The sequence below is a fragment of the Prenolepis imparis genome, unplaced genomic scaffold (genome assembly GCF_030444845.1).
Source record: "Prenolepis imparis isolate NDT839.2.m4 unplaced genomic scaffold, iyPreImpa1.0 SCAF_10, whole genome shotgun sequence".
NCBI lineage: Eukaryota > Metazoa > Arthropoda > Insecta > Hymenoptera > Formicidae > Prenolepis > Prenolepis imparis.
Window position 1 is genome coordinate 15,831,566 of NW_028141168.1, and position 19,765 is coordinate 15,851,330.

The window sequence follows — 19,765 nt, forward strand, 5'->3', positions numbered from 1 at the left end:
CGTATGTCTCCTCCGCTCTTAACCCAGACAACTTGTACAAGGTGAGTCAAAAATTTTGGCAGCGTCTTAAATCTCGCGCACACACATCGAAAAATTAAATTTATATTAAAAGCGTATACGCGTGTTAAAAAAAATGAAATAATAAAAATGCACGAAGTAAACATTATAAATTTTTTTAACTCAGTCACTTCTTGGACAAAATAAGACGCGTGTAATTAACTACATATCCCTCTCTCGGGGATAATTTACGATGCTACGAGAGAATTGAGGAGAGCGTCGAGTTGAAAGATGACTCGCGTAGATATATACGAATTTAAATCGGACGAGAGAGAGAGCGAGCGCGCGCGGAGATGAACTATATGGCACGTATACAGGGAGAACGTCGGAATGTCAAAATAAACAGCGGCGCAGGAGTCGACCCCCGTCTACTGAAAAATTTTGGCGTCGTCGCGCCCGACGCTCTGTCGGCGCAACTTTGAAATTATCTCGAGGTAATTTATATTACGGTCGCGAGCCGAGAAAATGCACGACGTTCCCTTGAATTAAAATCGTCGGCGCGATAACGAAACGGAATTAATAAAAAAACTTTCAGATTGGAAAAATGAAAGTTAAAACATTATTTATTTAATTTATAATTTTAAGACCTCTCTCTCTCTTTCTCTTTTTGCAATATTATATAAATAATATTTAATATTAGAAATAATATTTTCTTACATAGAACAAGAGAGAAATGCGATAAAGTTGGCGACAAAACAAACGTCTGGTTACATGAAGATTACATATTGTAAAAAATAACTGTAGCGCTCGATGTATAGATATCGCAAGATATATATTCATGATAATCCGTTATATGAGGAAAAAGTACACATTTTCGTCTATACATATATATGCGCAATTCCCTCCTTCGTTCACCCTACCCATACGATAAGATAAAAATAGAAGTGCATAAATATTTCGCAATTAGGAAATAAGAAGCTGATTTATCACAAATCTTGATCACATGTAGATACCAAGCATCCGCATAGAAAGCATAATCAGTTTACTTTGAAATTACGCTGTACATCTTTGTAAGTGTGTAATTACTGACGGCAATAGCCGGCTATTAGTAAGAGCTCCCGCGATTATCATATTGTAGAAGATAAGAGCTATCGTGTTCAGTATATATTTAACTTACTAATAATAAACTTAAAAACCTTTAAAAAAAATTATTTTTTGCACATAGGATATTGTTCTCGAATAATCTACTTTGTAACAATTGAAGGAAAAAAAAAATGTCGTTTACACACTTTAAAGATAGAGCTAGAGATAAAATTTATTTTTGTATAGAATATTCGGACCACATCTGGACCAATGAACAGCCTACGAGGCGAAACTGCTATGAAAGATATCTTGAAAGGTGAAAATCGCAGCTGCTCTCTTAGCTCTCTCGCATGCTCGATGTCTCGAACGCAAAAATCAAACGGCAGGCAAAGAAAAGCAAAGAGAGAAAGAAAGGGAAAAAAGGGAGACATCGGGTGGGGTGCCATCCTAAGAGGGTGAGATCGAGGATTCGGCCGGAGGTACGAAGAGGGGCCGGCGGTACAGACACGGTATTGGATGCTACCGGGGACGGGGAGAACTCGCGGTAGGGGTAGTTTGACAAGTTGACAAGAGCACAAAGGCCGTGGCAGACACCCTCGAGCGAGCGGGCAAGAAGGGAAGGGGCAGACGCGCAAACGGAGGGTGGGAACGTCGCGACGCTCAGCGACGGAGGATCGCCGGATGGCGGGGAGCCTGAAAGCCCCGGCAGATCCGACGCCGCGAACAAAGGGTGGCTCACCCCACCGGGACCCGGGAGTTTGGGTGAACGGAGATACCGATTTACTCGGAATCGCGAAGATGCACGCATATACGTGTGCGTGTATGTGTGTGTATATGAGCCCTCGCGTGGGCGAGTTTGGGTCGGTTCGCTCGACCGATCTGATAGATACGCCGCGGGCCTGATATCGAAAGTTAAGGGCGAAGCTGAAGCTCGTGCTTAATTAAATCGGAAGACCGTGGGATATAATCGCTGTTCCCCTGAGCGGCTAAGGTCAATATATGGTACCGGGCAATTTGATTCTCGCATGGCAATTGAAAATAAATGGAAATTTAAACGTTGGCCATCTCTTGCAATTGGACGAGCCAATCTTGTCGATAAATAATTTACGAAGCGTTGACGACCGCGATGGAGAGAATATTTTCCAGAATTATTATTTTATTCATTGTCCTTAATTCTATATATGTATAATCTGATTGAACGATATTTTTTGAAAAGATAACATGCAAATACAAAACTCATCATATATCTTCGACGCGATCCCATAGAATTTCATTCCCCCTCGCCGCGAAACTTGAAAAAGAAACGGGAAGCGAAAAGAATACGGGTTCGCGCCCGTGAAAGCGCTGACAATTTTTCACAATGGAATGCTGTACCGCGTGCCGATAACCGTTCAAAGGGCAATAAATATCTTCGCTAACCACCTTCTATAAGGCAGCCTCCGCAAAAGCGTTCCATTCATACCGCAGTATAACGTTAGCGTGGGCACCGACTCTTCCCGTTTCCGTACCCCCTTCTCGTCACACACCGCGCGCGCTTCAGCCCACATTGATACACATATCGACTCCCTTATGGTTTACGAGCCGCCGCTGTGATTTATCGCGCTTGAAAATACCGCGCGGCGTCATTAGAAACATCATTCGTATCTCGGAGCGTCTATCATTCCGCACACCCGAAGTAATTCAATGATCCACGCGCCGTCCCTGTCCAACCCTTTCGTCCGAAGCATCGTTAATTCGCGTCATTGATATATGCGCTTCCGCAAAAAGACCTCGGAGGAAGAGCAGACTTTAAAAAATATGAGAAAAGATTTATTAAATATTTAAAAGCACGATTATATTACAGCACAATTTTCTAAGAATAATATTATAATATAAAATACACTATATATTGCATTTTAATTAAATCAATGAAAATGCACAGAAAGATAAGTATATAAAATTTTATATTCGCAAGATTATAATTTAGACATCAACTGATGTGAGTTTTCAATTTTGTTATCATTCGTTTTAATAACTTATAATTTAATCGCGCATTTTAATTATTATTATATTATATTAATTACATCGACACACACAAAAGGGGAGCGTTATATTAATTAGAAACATTTATCTCAAATAGAAATATTTTGGTTTAGTTTTTAAATTATAACAATAATGTTCGCGATTTTTTTTTTCATTAAAAAGCATTATTGTGTACTTGCGGAATATTATCGGATATCTGATGAACGATTTCAAATGAAAGAGCAATAAGAATAGTACAATCGCTTTAGACCATACGTATGATACCGTTCGTTCGTACGGGATTACCCCTTTTGCTTTCCGCTCTTCTTCACGCTTGTACCAAGCTTCTCTTTCACACTACATGTCGCTAACCTCATACCTGCGCAGCCACTAAATCAGAAACGCAGCGAAGCGTCTTTCGTTCCCGTCCCGTCGCGTCGCGGTGCCGCGAATCATCCCTCTATACTATATATATATATAGGGTTTTATACTTGCTATCTTGAAAAGGTAGACAGGATAAATGTACGGAGCCCGATTCAAAAAAGAAAATAACGTTCTCGCACATTTTTCAAGGCAGTCAATAAGATCTACTTGGTACAATAATCGCGGTAAAGATAAAAGTTGCTTAATCACAAAATTGTATACAATTCACATTTTATATAAGTCTCTGATATTAATTTGACTCCAAAAATGATAAATAAGAAATTAGATTTTTATTAATTTTTATATTAATTTTATAATAATTTTTTTATAATAATTTTATTAATTTTATAATAATTTTGTATCGTGTGTAATTAATTCTCATATATGTAAGAATTAATTACACACGATAAAAAAATTATTATAAATAAATTATATAATTCTAATTTTTTTATTATGTGCAATTAATTCTTATATACATAAAAATTAAATATATATGATAGAAAAAAATTAAGTAAATATAATAAACTGTAAACTTCGTGATTGGATTTGCAGAAATCAGTATACAGAGATAAAAAGAATTTTGAAAAAATGCTAATGGTGCGAGACCAAAAATCACGATTATATTCGCATGTTACGATAACTTGAAAAAATCGACATCGATATAGAGAGAGAAAACCGATAGAAAAATAATCCTATTACCTAATTCCTCGTAATCGCGCATGAACCTTTCTTACTACAATGAAAGACGATTATCTTTTGATAAGATTAATCCTTTTGCTGGTGACCCTCGTCAAATCGAAGGGGGTTCGTGGTTCATTAAATATTCCTAGGGTCCCTAGGATACCGTATCGAAATGCCTCTTATTGTTCGACGTGATTGTATAGCGTGTTACGATAATAACCATTTAGCGACACTTGAAAACGCGCTTCTCCGCATGCATAATTCTTTTTTGTTATTTATAACGTAACCGAGAGACCACCTAGATTCATATTTTATCATTCGATCGCCATCGTGTTCCCCGATGCAACGATCGCGTGCGTGACGAAACGAAAAACCGGAAAGCCGGACCAGGTCAACCATTATACTGGGATGACTTTCTTATCTCTTCAGGTAACCGAGTGACCTGTCATGCTCTTACTACCGAGTTACCTGTACGCTCATCCCGCCATCCACCAACGAAATCGGTTTCCGGATTCGAGGCATCCGAATTTTCAAGATCTTAATCCGTGATAATACGAGGGTCATTTAGTCCTACATTTATTTTTACGTTCTAAAGTTAGAAATTAAGACCGCCTAATGTATAATTATATAGATATAGAGCGATTAGATGACAACTTTTTCAAGAAAAAAAAAAAGAAGGTGAAAGTCGAGAGATTGAAGATTGGTGAATTAAGAGAATTAAGACCTCTTCAGACGATCTAATTAAAATTCGCGACAAAATTTTATTTCTAAATTTTATGTGTCATGTACAGAAAATATAAAAAATATAGGCGATGCATAAAATTATAAAACAGAATTATAGATCGTCCGAAGAAGTCTTCGGAATACGAAGAAGCATTAATACATCGACCAATTGACAAACTGCTCGTTGAACGATCGATCTTTCATTCGTCGAGGAAAGATAGAAGCTTATCGAGCGGTCAAGTGGAGTATCATATCACGATATTGGTTTCCTTCACCGCTAATTCGCGTGAAGAGCAGACACACACATACCTTTCTCCACATGATCCGTCCTCGGGTGGAATTTCTCGCCGGCTAATATCGTCGATTACACACGTCCTACGCACTACAATACCATCGCCTCTCTCGGCGCACACTTTTACTAGCTATCGGCTAATTAACATTACCAGGCGACAGACAGGCCGGCAGTTTTGTGCACCGGACGTGTCGTCGTCGTTCCTTATCAGCGACGCGACACGTGCGTTTTCAACCGCGTTGTCAACCGCGAAAAACCGACATGCGGCTGTCGGCAGACTGTGCAAACGGTGCCAATTAGGTGTACACAGGTGTCAATTCGTCGACGACTTTACCTCGCGTCACGCTTTCGGATCGCGATCGAGGAATCTCCCGGCGGGAACGGAGCAATTTTCGCGCCCGCGTTTAAGCGATATCGCGCACATCGCGACGCACAGCACCTCGTAATGACGACGGTAATTAGTCCCGCGCTGAGCACGCTGATGCAACGGATCGCGTTCTGGAACGCGCCTGGCTATTTCGACCGAAATCTAGGAAGTGCTCCAACTTCTAATAAACCTCCTCCTATCCTAGACGATCTTCGTACGACGCTAAATTAAAGCGAGCAGTTCCGAGGGAGGCCTGAGTTGCGACTGATTGCTGACTTTCCTGGTCAGATGAAGCAGCTCGCTGAATAAGAAGCGGCATTCCTGCTCGAGTGATTCTTTACGGGATTATCAATTATAATGACCATCTCTTTGACCTTCCGTATGCGGTGTGCGTATGTATAATCGAACAGCTGCGTCTTTGAAGACAGAGAGTTGTAATTCTCAACAAGTTTCCTCGACGATCTCGAATGCGGATCGGATCGCGCGCGTGAACTTGTGACACTCAGGCGTGTGCGGAGATTCAATTGTACTTTGACATTACACGTGCGTTTTGACCACGAGGCACTCGTACGTAAAGTTTGGCACATTCATCTCGTCCATGCAAAAAAAAAAAATATATTTGTGTCCACGATTCACGAGATCAATGATTGTCTTTCGATAACGATTTACAGCATTACTCGACGTACTTTCACCGTGTTGACTAGCGAAGCCTCCTTCGCACTCCCGATCGACTACGAGCTGACAGTAGGTTGTCCGTCCCGAATAATACACACGATGCAACCCGCGCGAGTCGGCGTGTGTCAGAGCTCTTCTGACTCGGCAGAAGCACAGACAGAAACGAAACTACACAACGTGACTAACGGCGCACAGAAAAGCGAAGCATGGTCGTGTGCGTGTTCACGTGCGTGCGTGCGTGCGAGCGTGCGTGTCGGGGGGAGGGGGGACGAGAATGGAGGAACCGACAGAGAGAGAGAAGGCCAAAGAGAGAGTGGAAAAAATAAAGAGAGGGATAGAATGAGGTATATCCACCACGCGCTAACCAATTCCGCGAGCGTCGCGCGCGTGCGTGTGCGCGCGCACGCACACACACCAACGTACGTGAATGTGTGCAGAGAAGCGTATCCTCCCGTCGAGCCGTGGAACGGACGAGAGCGTCGAGCTGTCAGCGCACCCCACCCCGAAATCCCCTTTGAAACCAACCCCTCCCATCTTTCGTGACGAACTCTTCTCCTCCCCCCTCTCTGTCTCTCTCCCTTCCGTCGCACAGGCTCTTTTTCCCTTGACTAGTTTCTCCATCCCTCTTCTCTTCGGACAACCCCCCGGCTCGTCACAACGTCGAAAGCTCTCGCACGAGAGTACAAGTAACAGGGAAAAACTCTGTATATCGACGCAAGGGGATGAAAATTATCGTCGCAACAAAATCTAAGTTACATGTATTTTTTTTTTCATTTCTTTTTCGTTAGAATTAAATGTTTATTTTTTGACTAACACGCGTGACACGGTGGTATATCTCGAACGGGATTTCGGAAGGAAAGAGGATGAAGGAAGGCGAGGAGAGATGTGCAAAGAGAGGAAATACGAGAACCGCCGGTACGAACCGCCGGAAAGGCAACTCGATCCCTTTCATTTCCACTGACGCGGACGAATCATAATTCTTATTCGCCTCCGGCTCGAAATCATCCCCTCCTTCGGCGCTCCTTCCGGTATTTTACCGCGGCCTCGGCTTTGCCCATTTCCTTTCTGACCACCCCACTTTTCGCATCGGAGCGTGAACAACATCCACCCTCTCCGAAGCAACCGTAGCGAGAACACACGCTCTATAGAGGAAGAGAGAAAGATCGATGCACGAAATCAAGCAAAATGTTGCAAAATATTCATTAAACATTTTTTACATAAAATATTTTTTATATTATTTTATCGCGCATTTTTTCTTCTTTTTTCTCATTTCGCTTTCATTCATTCCAGTATCGAGTCTGGAATCGAGTCCCGGCTCCTTCAGGCGCAAGAATGTCAGCCGGCAGAGTCGAAGGGCCGGCTCGCAACAGCAGGCCAGTTAGGGACAGGTAACGTGAAAGGCGTTTGTATATGCCTCGTGTGGATGAAGAAGTATATGTACGGGTCGACATTAGGATCGAGGGTTTGTCGCTGACGACCAATATGAGGGACCGCCATTGTGTGACACCCGGAGACTGACCTTTCACTAAGCGAGGGACGAAGAGATGTGATTTCGCTAACATGGCCTCGTGACTTTCATTATTACATGAAAGACACACCTACATTTTGCCGAACCGAGAACAATTCATCCTTCACATATGATTTTATCAATCCCGATTGCGATTAATTCTAATGCAAAAACTCGAAAGCTACATATATATATATACAATTTAATAAAAATATAAAAAGTATTTCCTCAATTCTGATATTTTTAATTTAATATATAAAAAGATTCGATATTCGAGCGTATAAATGAGATATCAAATCGACTAATTGTACACGAAAGATAATTATCATTTTAATACGACAAAATGAAGCATCGCGTTTCATATTTCATTTCTAACGCACACATCTATTAATAGAAATCTCCGTTGACTCGTTCCCAGATTCGTCCGAGATCCTAGGAGGGTGGAAATTTTTTTCAAAGAAAATGGAGTTGGCCTGCGTCCGAGCGAAGAGGCGACGTGATGACTTTATCCAATCGACTCGATTTCTCATCCGCATTCGTTCTCTACCCGCAGGCTGACCCGCAGTCAGTCCAGGGAGGGAAAGAGAAGGAACCGGGCGAGGGAGAGAAGCGCCCATGACTTATGGTCGCCATTACGGTACCGATAATTATATGCTGCTCTCCGTAGCCGCTCCCTCCTGTACGAAAGGAACGAGAGGTATATGTATATGGATAGATGATATCCTGCCTGCCCGACGAACTTCGAACAGCCGACCTCTAACGTAACCGCACACGCACATCAACCATACGCTCCTCCTGGCTCATTGATCGACCGATCGATACGTTCCGGTATTTCAGAAGAGTTGGAAAGTAATTGCCTTGATATATAGGGTCGATCGTTAATATGTGCAATCTGTTCTGTTGCCACATGTGTGCTGGCGCGAATGTCTAGAGAATCCTCAGCGTTCTATATTATTATAATCGATTTTGTTAACGATGATTAATGCCGTAAATAATTTGCGGAAGAGTCAAACTCGCGTTAAACTGTTTTTACAAATCGTTGCGGAAATATTATACATATATATATCATAGGTATTGAGGTATAACGAATCGCGGAACCGTAAACCGATTTTAATATGTCAATGCAATGTATCGTTAATAAATTACGAGGAATGATAAATATTTTTTTATTATACATATATATAAACTAATTTATTATTATACATATATTTTATTTTCAAATATAATCAATCAAAAAGGAAAAGATTCCAAATCGCACGAAAGCATGAAGCAACCTGAAACACCCTCAATCGTGCGGAAATGGTGGTCGTACATATCGAAGAAAGGACTTGGTGGAGAATCTCCTTACGACTCCCTACGGCCCACTTATTACGCTGATTCTCTTACGGAGGGTACAATCATCTAATGTATTTCGTAATGATCGTATCAAATTGACTCAATTAATAATGGATAGAGTACGCTCTGGAGATCTTTTGGACATTGTTCAAATAGTTGGACCTTACATATGGCGATTAAAAAGGCATTTTGCCAATCGCCTCGTGTTTAATATTCGTGGGAACACATCGGACAAGAAGTTACTCTTACTTAATATTTTTTAAGTGATTATCAATAGTATTATCTTAACTTTTTCATATTACATAACGTGCAAAGAAAAAGATGATGTAGCTTCAGCTTTCTATAAATTTATCAATCTCCCCGTTAAATAATTCACATCAGCGATAATTCAATTTTGTGTACAATAATAATCTCATCGCACAAAATTATTAAGAAAAAAAAATATATAAAATGATTCTCGAGCAGATCACATCTCTCGTTAACGGAAACACAATTGTCGGATTATGTTTCGGTCTACAATTGAGATCGCGTAACTTATTGAGACATCGCGGTGTGTGTTTAATGCGCCGTTACGTCACGCTTCGTGACTTTTATAGTAACAAATCGGGACAGCATTGTGCCCGTGCATGAGTTTCCACCACGATATTACGGCCCACATGCGCGCGTGCGAATTAGCATAACCAACAAGCTCAACACGGCGCCCCGCGCGCAGGATGCAGACGCGCCGAACACAGAACGTTGTTAGCTACATGTGTAAAGTTAAAGGGAAAGGGAGGGACGCAGGGACGCGAGCGAGCGCGCGCGCGCGAGAAGAGGAACGGCGGCGAATTCATGAGAACACACCAGGTGTATTCCACCAGTTCTCTCTTGATCTTCCGAGTTACGTACGTTCTGACACGTATCCTTGTATAACCCCGTATTCTTTACTCGTAAATTATTTTCACGCACACTTTTTTTTGTCATTTTTGGTTTCCCTCAATCTATTCATATATGATTTTCTCATATATAAATTTATTTTCTTCCATCTATATATTTTTCTTGAATAATTTTGCAATCGAAGACTGTTCGACTTGTTCATAAATGCAGCTCAAATTAAGTATATTAATTTATTAATCGTCAATCTATATAGATGTCAATTTATATATTCATTTGCGTGATAAAGTTATGAAATTAAGTTTTGCAACTAAAATAAAATAAAATGACAAAAATGACACTTTGGAATAGAATAGTCTTCTGCTGACATAGCGTTTTTCAGTTTGCTCTCTTGATCTTCCGAGTTACGTATATGCTCTGAGTGTTCTGACACATATTCTTGTATATAACACCGCATTCTTTACTCGTAAATTATTTTCATGCACATTTTTTTTCATTTTTGGTTTCCTTCAATCTATTGATATATGATTTTCTCGCACACAAATTTATTTCCTTTTTTTTTTTAATAATATGCAACCAAAGACTGTTCAAACTCATTCATGCAGAATTAAGTATATTAATTTGTTAATCGTCAATATATATATTATAGATGTCAATTTATATATTCATTTGCGTGATAAAGTTATGAATTTAAGTTTTGCAAAAAAATAAAATAAAATAAAATGACACTTTGGAATAGAATAGCCTTTTATTGACTTATATAAAGTTTTTCAGTTTATTCTGCTATGATGAAATTGATCATGAATGCAAGAGAATAATGACAGATATATTTTCGATATTTTTACTTATATCTACAGGACTTAATTAATAATCAAATTCGATAACTGGACTAGAGCACCAGTACGGGGATTCTGTAACTCTTAACGACGATATCGCTATCGTTAACGTGTCGTTGCGCATATATTTTAACATGTCAAAATATATGCGCAACGACACGTTAACGATAGCGACATCGTCGTTATGAGTTACAGAATCCCCGTAAGATAGAGAGATAACATAAACAGAGTTCTTTTTTCACTTTGGAGGTGCTATTACGTAACCAGAGGCGCGCATTCCCTTTATTGTTTACGAACGTGAGCTTCTTAAATTCGTGTTATTTTCGTCCAGTGTCGCAAGATGAATGGCATGCGGGTTTTCTGGCAACAACGACGCGCGTCCGACAATAGGAAGTGGAGTAGAGAAATCGAGGAAGAAGACGAGCGAAGCGCGTCGGGGAAGCAAGGATACGAGAGAGAGGTGAGAGAGAAAGAAAGAGAGGCAGAGGGTTCATCCTTCCCGCGTCTTATAGCTCCCGAGAAGAAGTTGGAAGTTGTTCTTCTCTCGAGAAGAAGCATTCGTTCACGAGAGACGGTGAGCGGCACATCCTCGGCTACCGCCTCGCCCCCGTATGTTATCCCACCCCCCTCTTTTGTTCTTCGCGTTGTCTCCTCTCCTTTTTTCCGAGAGGCGTGCGACGCCTTCGGGGCGCCATGCCTTGTTATCCGCATGATGTATGGCGCGCTAATTGCACTAGCGACGAACCAGCGATCGTGTCTTACAATGAAATCGATCACCTAATTGTTCGCGCACAGTTGCCTGCCCGCCTCCTCCTCATCCCACCCCTCAGAATTTGCTCGAAAAATCGATTTTCCTAAAACCGTGTTCGCACATTAGAAAGCATCTTTGCTTTTATAAAAAATGGGCGACTTGATTTTTTTTTTAACTTATATCCGTAATGCGGATCGAAATCCCGTTACGCAAAAATGGGCAACAATTTTTTTTTTAGTTGGCGAAACGAGTTGCCTTCTATAAATTGTCTGGAATGTTGACATCCTCCGCCGCTATGGTTTTGGTTTTGCGTCCGGCAACGAGATCCCCTCTGTTGGCCCTACTTCCTTAGTCCGTCCGTCGGCATTCGTGATTTATCGCAACGGAAAATAGGAGAAATAACAAGGGACGTTGGCTGCGCGTTATACGCCTCGCTCTATATCCCGGAATAAAAATGTACTTTGGACCCCGCAAACCTGCTATAACCAGGCGGATTTTGAATCGTGAGTGACGACTGTATCAAATATTTGTTGCAGAAGGTTGAAAATAATTTTTTTATTACAGTAAATCGTTTCTCTTCAGCTTTAACTTTCCAATTTTGTTTTCTCCCACTTTCTCACTCTGCGACGAATTATGCCAAAACTTAAAATTATAAATTGTTAAAAAAATAATCAAATATACATAGAATGACAAAACTTTTCAAGTACCGATATCTTGTTCGTTAATTAATAAATGTGCGACTTCGCGAGATCTCCTCTCTCGTTCCTACCGACCTTGGAACAATACGGAAGTGTGGAATGGGAGAAAGAGCGAGGTCGGGAGATCGCTGGAGGCTCGTTCTTCTCGTATTAACTTTGTCTTTTATACGCCAGTTTGTCCGAGAAAAATCAGAGAAAGTTTGCGTCATTGTAGACTAGCGTAACAAAAGAAAAAAAGTTAAAAAATTTTATGAGAGTTGCATTGTTGCATCACCGTTAGGTTATCCCTCGTCCCCTCGCCTACCTTCTTTCTTAGCTAACTGAAAAGGCCTCGCATATAATATAAAAATTTATGACTTATTGTTAGGCCGTACAGGTATACAGGTCTGTGAGCTGTGTTTCTTTTTCATCTCTCTCGCTTGTTTTTTTTCTATTCTTTGTTTTTTTTATTTACAACGTAACATTATTTTTATTCCGCATATTGTTTTGTTAGATACCACATAATTTATTTATGGAGTCATCACCTCTACGTTATTTGTACTCAATAAATAAATGATGTGTACGACCTCTAATAAAACAATGAATGCGGGAAAAAAATAACGTTGCATAATTATGTTACAAAAAAAAACAATAAAAAGAATACTTCTCCAGAAGAAGATGGAGATATGTTTTGGCGATTTAAACGACGAGAATCAACACGTTATCCGAGTCTTAACGTTCGATATCAAGAAAGTAAATCGCACTTATTAATGACAGAGTCATGGGAACAGTCGCACATGCGGAATAGTTTGCGTGCTCGCGATATAATCAGTATAATGATCAGTGGCCGAATTGACGTATCGCCGAGATAATATATATGACGGCATATGGCGGCAGATGCATTGCGCAGCGTGACGTGCTCTAACGCGTCATTGATAGCCCTCCGCTTCTCTCCCCCTCACCCTGCCCTATCATCCCTCCCCCCTCTCCCCTTCCCGTTCCTCCCGTCACTCTGCCACCCTCCATCAAATTTTCCTATCACCCCAGACTACTCCCTTCATTTCCTGCCCCGACGAGTCCCCCCCTTCCCCCTCGTTCTGGCTGCCTCATCCTCATCCTCCCCTCTATGGTAGAACGGAAGGGACGTAATACGAGCGAGGGGGACCCACGGCCAACCAGCGTCGTCGCTTTTAGGGATAAGAATTCTATCTGTGTGGTATCCAAGCCCTTTTTCGACGCCGATGTTCGGCGAAAAAAAAAGAAAGAAGTAACACGGTGAGAAATATCGCAATGTCGACAGTTAAAGTTATTATGGAGAATAACATAAGCCTACGTTAGCGACGTTTTTTTAATCCTTTTCGATATCGAGAGAGGAAGTATGGGAATTTGATTAAAAATTGCAAGTCTCATTTTCATTTAATTTAAATAATTTCTCAAAATTAATATATCATCTTTTTATGATTTTAAAATTATCTCACTTTGTAATGCATTATTTATACATTAATCAACATATTTATACGCGTAAAAATTGGCAAATCTAAATCAACGTTTATCGGTGATGTCGATTAGAAAGTAAAACAAAGCTGAAATAAATTATAACGTAACAGTATTAAAAACTTAAACTATATATCACGTAAGCCTCCTAGTTCAAAGCGTTCGAGAAACGAGGGAGAAAAAGTATCTCAGACCCCCTTTTTTAGAGAAATTTCTCACGCGCCCTGTTTGGAGAATCGTCGAGAGTCGTCGCAAGTATCTGATCGGTATGTCGATGAAATTTGTTGACGCGCCAGAAGAAAAACGGAATTGCGGCGCATTGTAGAACGTCAGAACGAAATGGCCAGGCGACCACCAGCGGCAGAGAACGGGTTATAAGAAACCGGATAAATTGCGGTTAACACCGGAATCTGTGTTTTTACATCGACCGCACACACGAGCCGCCTCGAAATCTACTGCAGATCAATTACAATTAAGAGCGGTTAGCGAATTGCCAAACGTTTCGAGCACGCGGTGCAGATATATTCCGCGCCTCGCGATAAGGAGAGACTCTTTCTCGGAAGACGTAATTTCTCATCATTAATCTTTGCCGCGCGTCTTCCGACCGAGCAATGAACAATCCTGTTTATGAATTGCTCGAGCGCGTAATCTTAAAATGACACGACGTCGTAAAGATCCATCGATCCCCAATAACAGTATTATTTTAGTTTCTTGGAATTTTACATGAAAAAATTGCACGAATTTTCGTCAACTTCATAAAAAATTTGCATATTCTGTTTTATATATAATTGACATTTGAAAAGCGTAGTTTTTAAATTAAAGTTCATCGTATACTTATCAATACTTTATCATAGATTCTATAAAAATTAGAGAACTCTTTTATCCGATTTAATATAAAATGATTATGTTTATACAGGTGGAAAAAAAATTGTGATAATTAAGATAACTCTATCGGTTGGTTGTGTTTCGCGTGCTTTGTCAACGCGAATTTTAATGAATAAGCAGAAAATGAATAACGAATTGTGGCAGGATCATTGATCGGTGTTACGAGTTTTGTAATGTGACACTCGAAGCGCGTTTCTCAAATGATTCGACGTCAATTTAATGTCACATAATCTTTCGCGATTTATTATAACTCTGTCGCTTATATAAAACACATTTTTCATAAGAAATTGATGCCCCTTAACGTACCCACTTGTATTATCAAATTTCAAATTACTGAATGTGATAGAGTAGTTGCATTTTTTATTCAATAATTAATATTGTACGTATTCTCTACTAGAGCACGATTATATAAATTGCACTCTCCATCAAATCTCACTCAAATTCAATTTCGATATGCACCGTATAATTTCTACTTTAGTATATAAGATTATTTTCTAAGATGAAGCACGCATTATTTTATATCGTTAATCTTGAGCAACAATTCAAGGATCAATTAAAAAACATTCGACTATCCGCTCACCTCCGTCGCTTCTTTTTCCGTCGCCTCCGTCGGCGAGGTCGCCTCCTAGGTTCCCCCTTCAAGGGGGTAGTTGTTCTCCCCTGTAGTTTCAGGGCCGTTGCTGCTACGCTAAACTCGACTTCTTCCCCTGTCTCGCTTCTTCCCTGCACCGGGGGCCTTGTCTCCGCCCCGGCGCTGGGCCCCGTCGTGGCTGGTACTTCCCTTCGCGCACCACCTTCTCGGGAGTCTTTGTCCACGAAGAGCGAACGAATTCGCCGACAGTCACCGAGCCAGGTACGACGGGAAACTGCGTGGGATCAGAAAAACCCAACACCGTCGACGAACCATGTGTCCTTCGGACGGACTCACTGTCTATCGGATAGAGTAACCATGTGAGTCCATTCACCATCACCCTTTTCTCACTTTGCCCTCGCGAGATCTTTGCGAACGATTCTACTACGCGAACTCGAGGAGCTACACACAAGTTACTCGGCACAGATTTACCGATCCGATCCTAATGGTGCTGCGATCTTGAAACGAGTCGTTTCAAGGACTTCTCTTGGATTGTCTTACGAGGAGATTTTGCGAAGTGATCAGCTGACAGAGCTGTGCGTGCTGATGAATAACGATAAAAAATAAGCGAGCGATCGGTTTAGCGCAACATGAAGCGGATCAGATCATCCGAAATTACTCTCATCCACGGACCTCGCACTTCTCTACTCGGATGAAATCGCCGAAGATCTGGATTGCTCCGGTTGGACTTTTTCAAGACGTAGCAAGGGTAACGTTCGCGCGAGATCGACTGTATTCAACGAGCTGCGATTTAACATTGATCAACAAGATCTACAATGTTCAAAATCTGCCAATGTAAAACGCAGTTCTGGAACGAGATTTTCTTGTACCAGCGCAAAGACCAGCCTCGCTTTTCAAATAAAGAGTTTCCTCTTTTTTTTAAAAATATTCTTCCTTATCAAGATATTACACACAAGACTCAATGATGAAGCAGTTTAAAATGTTTCTTTTTACGAGGAGCTTCTCACGATGTCTCACAACAGCTTCTCTCCAGTCTCGCTCGACGTCCTCGTCAACATACACAGCTTCAGCGCGAGCTAAAGCTCTATATATGATCCCGGAAGTTACTTTTCCCTTCAGAAGATAGTATCGGAGAGAAAAAATAAAGCATCGATCCTTCAGGATTTGTTAACTGGAACTTGCCGATCGTCGTGTCGCTTCTCCGGACTTCGGTCCCGCAATAGGTTTCTCGGACTCGAACTCGCCGTCGCACTCGAGGGCGTACCGCACGTGTATTCGCGTCGCGACGCACGAGAAGAAACCGTAGTGATCCCGAATGATATCGTTCGTCACCGGATGAATTCCGTACGACGCAACATCCCGTCGTCCAGGAACGGCGGTCCTCGCGGTCGGCGCTCGGTGCGTGTCAGCCAGCGTCGGGACGGTGACTCTGCGCTCGCCGATACCCATGGAAAGCCGCGGACGGTGCCGCGGACGGTGATGTATATCTTAAGCGAGAGATGCGACGACTCTGATCCGCGAATTCCGCCCGCTCGGTTTCGCAGCCTCCGAACCGGAGCGCCGCGACGCGAAGCGCCCTGTGCACATGCGTTAAGCTTCACTCCCCCGATACACCCGCGCGTATCCCCCTCGGCGTATCCTTCTCTCTCTCTCTCCTTCTCCCGTTCTCTCTCTCTTTTTCTCTCTCTCTCTCTATTTCTCTTGTCCGCTCTCGCTTTTCTCTTGACGCCCCCGTGATCCGCCACGATGGTGGTTGTGTACAGCGACCGAGAGAGAGAGTCCCGTCTTCTGGGAGACACGGGGAGACTCGAGGGGCACCGCGGGACACTCTCGAGAGGCGTCTATCGTATATACTCTGTTATACGCTGGCTCCTTTCTGCGTCAACAAGGACGGCGCGTTCTTTGTTGCCGATTACGTCACGCCAATTTCAATAACGCGAATTTGGGTCTCTGCTTTTCGAGATTTTCGACGAAAAAAGAAGCAACTATATAGTCATGTCTCGAATTATAACATTGCTGATATAATTCTGGAAACTAGGACGTAACATATAGTATATTTTACGTTCTATTTCCATAGTTACGAGATGAGACGGCGGCTTTCCTCGAGATATTGGATTACATTTAATCATTTAATTTATTGTTACGCACACAACTGTATCATGGCAGAGGCATATGACACGCTGCCTCGGGCAACTTAAATCACGAGTTTCTATTTCTTCCTTCGACTAATTTTAATCCCCAGAAATAGGCTCAAAATAGCATCGCTGACGCTAACTAAACCACCGCGTCGTACTCGTACATCGCCGCACATCGGCATCTCCACGTGCAACTCATTCAAGCTTCTATCAACCGCGGGTGTACGCGATTCGAATTGAATGCCGAGCTTTCGAGCGCCTCGGAACGTGCGCGGCCTACTACGTTCGAAGGAATCGCCCCGCGGAGAGAAAATTGCGGAAAATCCCGAGTCCGTCCGCGCCGTAGAAAGCCGCTGACGGATTCGATCGTCAATCTTTCAGCGATCGTCGTAATCCTACATCAGACGACTACCAACGTTGACTCGCGTAAGTTGGAACGTTCGAATACCTATCGAGAGAGAGAACGATAAACGTTACGAAAGCAAGACAAACACGTCCTCTTCCCCTTTCGATCCAATTTTACTCATAAAATCTATCTATCGATTATTTATCGATTTCTTTTATTCTTATTTTAAGCATACGACTTTACGCAAAAGTTTCTCCGCTAATCTTTTAAAATTTACTAATTGTGATGTATTTATTCGGAAAGTAACTTTTATTTATACGGATCTCGGATTTTTTAATTATTCTATTTTAATTTATTAAAATGATAATTCGCGGTATTACACGGTCCAAACTATCGCGCGTCGCAATAAAACATATGGACGAGATATGGAACATAAAGTATACGCAATTAGCGCGATTTATATTATAAATATTAATCGTTTCCAGTTCATTCTCCGTCAAAATATCAGCATATATTATTTATGTAACGATATTAATTACTTATTAGCAAGTTTAGAATCTTATATCTCGCACATCACTCTAATACGCTTACATAATTATAAAACCAAGTAGACTATATTGCTGACGCAGAAGATTTAACGTGTCGATAATAACATGCTTTATTACATATGAATAATTGCAAAATCTTTTTTTCAAAAAATTTGTTTTTATAAACCGATTAAAATATATTAAATGTGATATAATGCCGATAAAAAGGTGAACTAAAATATACTATATAATGTCAAAACACCCCAAATATTAAAACATTATTTTACGGGGAGACATTCGTAAATTATCGTGCATAAAATATATGATGCACATCTACCTACCGTGAAATAAAAGTTATATTTTCTTTTTATCAAAATTCTTGCATTTTTAGTTGCATCTATCTATTGCAAATATATAAGCGAAAGCTACAAGCGTGATATATAAAAAAAATAGTAATCACTATATTTATTAAACCGGAAAGATCTTTATGCATAAATTCTCAGGTAAAGGCCGAGAGGGAAGAACGCGCGAGTTTATGACATAAATACGGAGCGTATTTTCGGAACGCTAAGTTGCTATTGCAGGTTTAACTCACTACGAGAGAGATTTAAGGGACACCGGGAGCGCTAAATTTTCGGACAAGTGCGGTAATCGTCCTGCGGATCGCAAGAAATTAACGGGACACTAAGTTGTAGAACGCTAAGAGCGCGTAGGAAGGCAGGGGGATGTAGCATCGAGAAATCACAAACTGGGCAGCTACCGAGACGGGCGAAAAGTTCGCACGTCTCGTGGCGAGAAAAGGAAAGAAAACAAGGTGAGAAAGAGAGAGAAGGAGATCTAAAGAACAACGGTGAAGTAGATAAAGACGGAGGGAGCATAAACCAACGGGCAGCGGCCGTGAAACAAAGCAGGAGTTGCCGGCCGTGTAATTGAACTTTTTGGGACTTGATATCTCGCTTTTTAAAAAGAAGCAGAAACTCCGAAACGAGATTTTTCTTACTTATTTAATCGAGAGATCTCTCTACTTATTAAACATCCTCGTATATATTAAATATCTATAAAAAATCGCTGCGTTTATCGTTTAAGAAATCGTTTTAGAAATGACGACATACCTTCAACAAACAAGAGCATTGTTCCAATGAAATCTTCGACGGTAAAATATTACATTGAGCGTGAAATTACAGCGAGAGGTTTACCATATATATATTTCTCCGTTGCAAGTGAGGGAACATAATGACGCCGTCAATAGGGAAGACAATATCGTCAACAGTGTGAGAAGCAACGAACCGTTCATTTGTCCAGTTAGCTCGCGATTGTAGACGCATTGGGGCTACCACCGTACCCTCGTCTTGGGCAGTCGCGCACACTCATATACATACACAGACCACGGGGCCCCTTCTCACAATCGGTAACCCCTTCCTCCTTCTACTTCTCTTTCATAGCCCACGCAACCAGTTGTATCTCTCACGATCGTAAGATACGCTCAGCATTCGTCCGCAAATGGTCGGGGATGGTTGCGTGAGTGTGTGCCACACCAGAACTACGTGACCCAGTTTGTTAATGAA

The 19,765-nt window shown here is 41.4% G+C and overlaps 1 protein-coding gene across 9 annotated transcripts in view; it reads right to left on the bottom strand.

Moving 5' to 3' along the window:
- Antp (homeotic protein antennapedia) overlaps window positions 1-19,765 on the bottom strand; it is a 244,257-nt gene that overhangs the window by 20,101 nt on the left and 204,391 nt on the right. Inside the window, exon 1 of one of the 9 annotated variants that reach the window (XM_083048197.1) lies at window positions 15,181-16,817. The exons of 7 other annotated variants lie outside the window; for them this stretch is intronic. The gene's annotated coding sequence lies outside the window, so the exon portion shown is untranslated. Of the gene's footprint in view, window positions 1-5,217; window positions 5,478-15,180; window positions 16,818-19,765 lie in introns of those variants that run through there. One more of the 9 variants, XM_083048203.1, reaches the window with a different exon arrangement.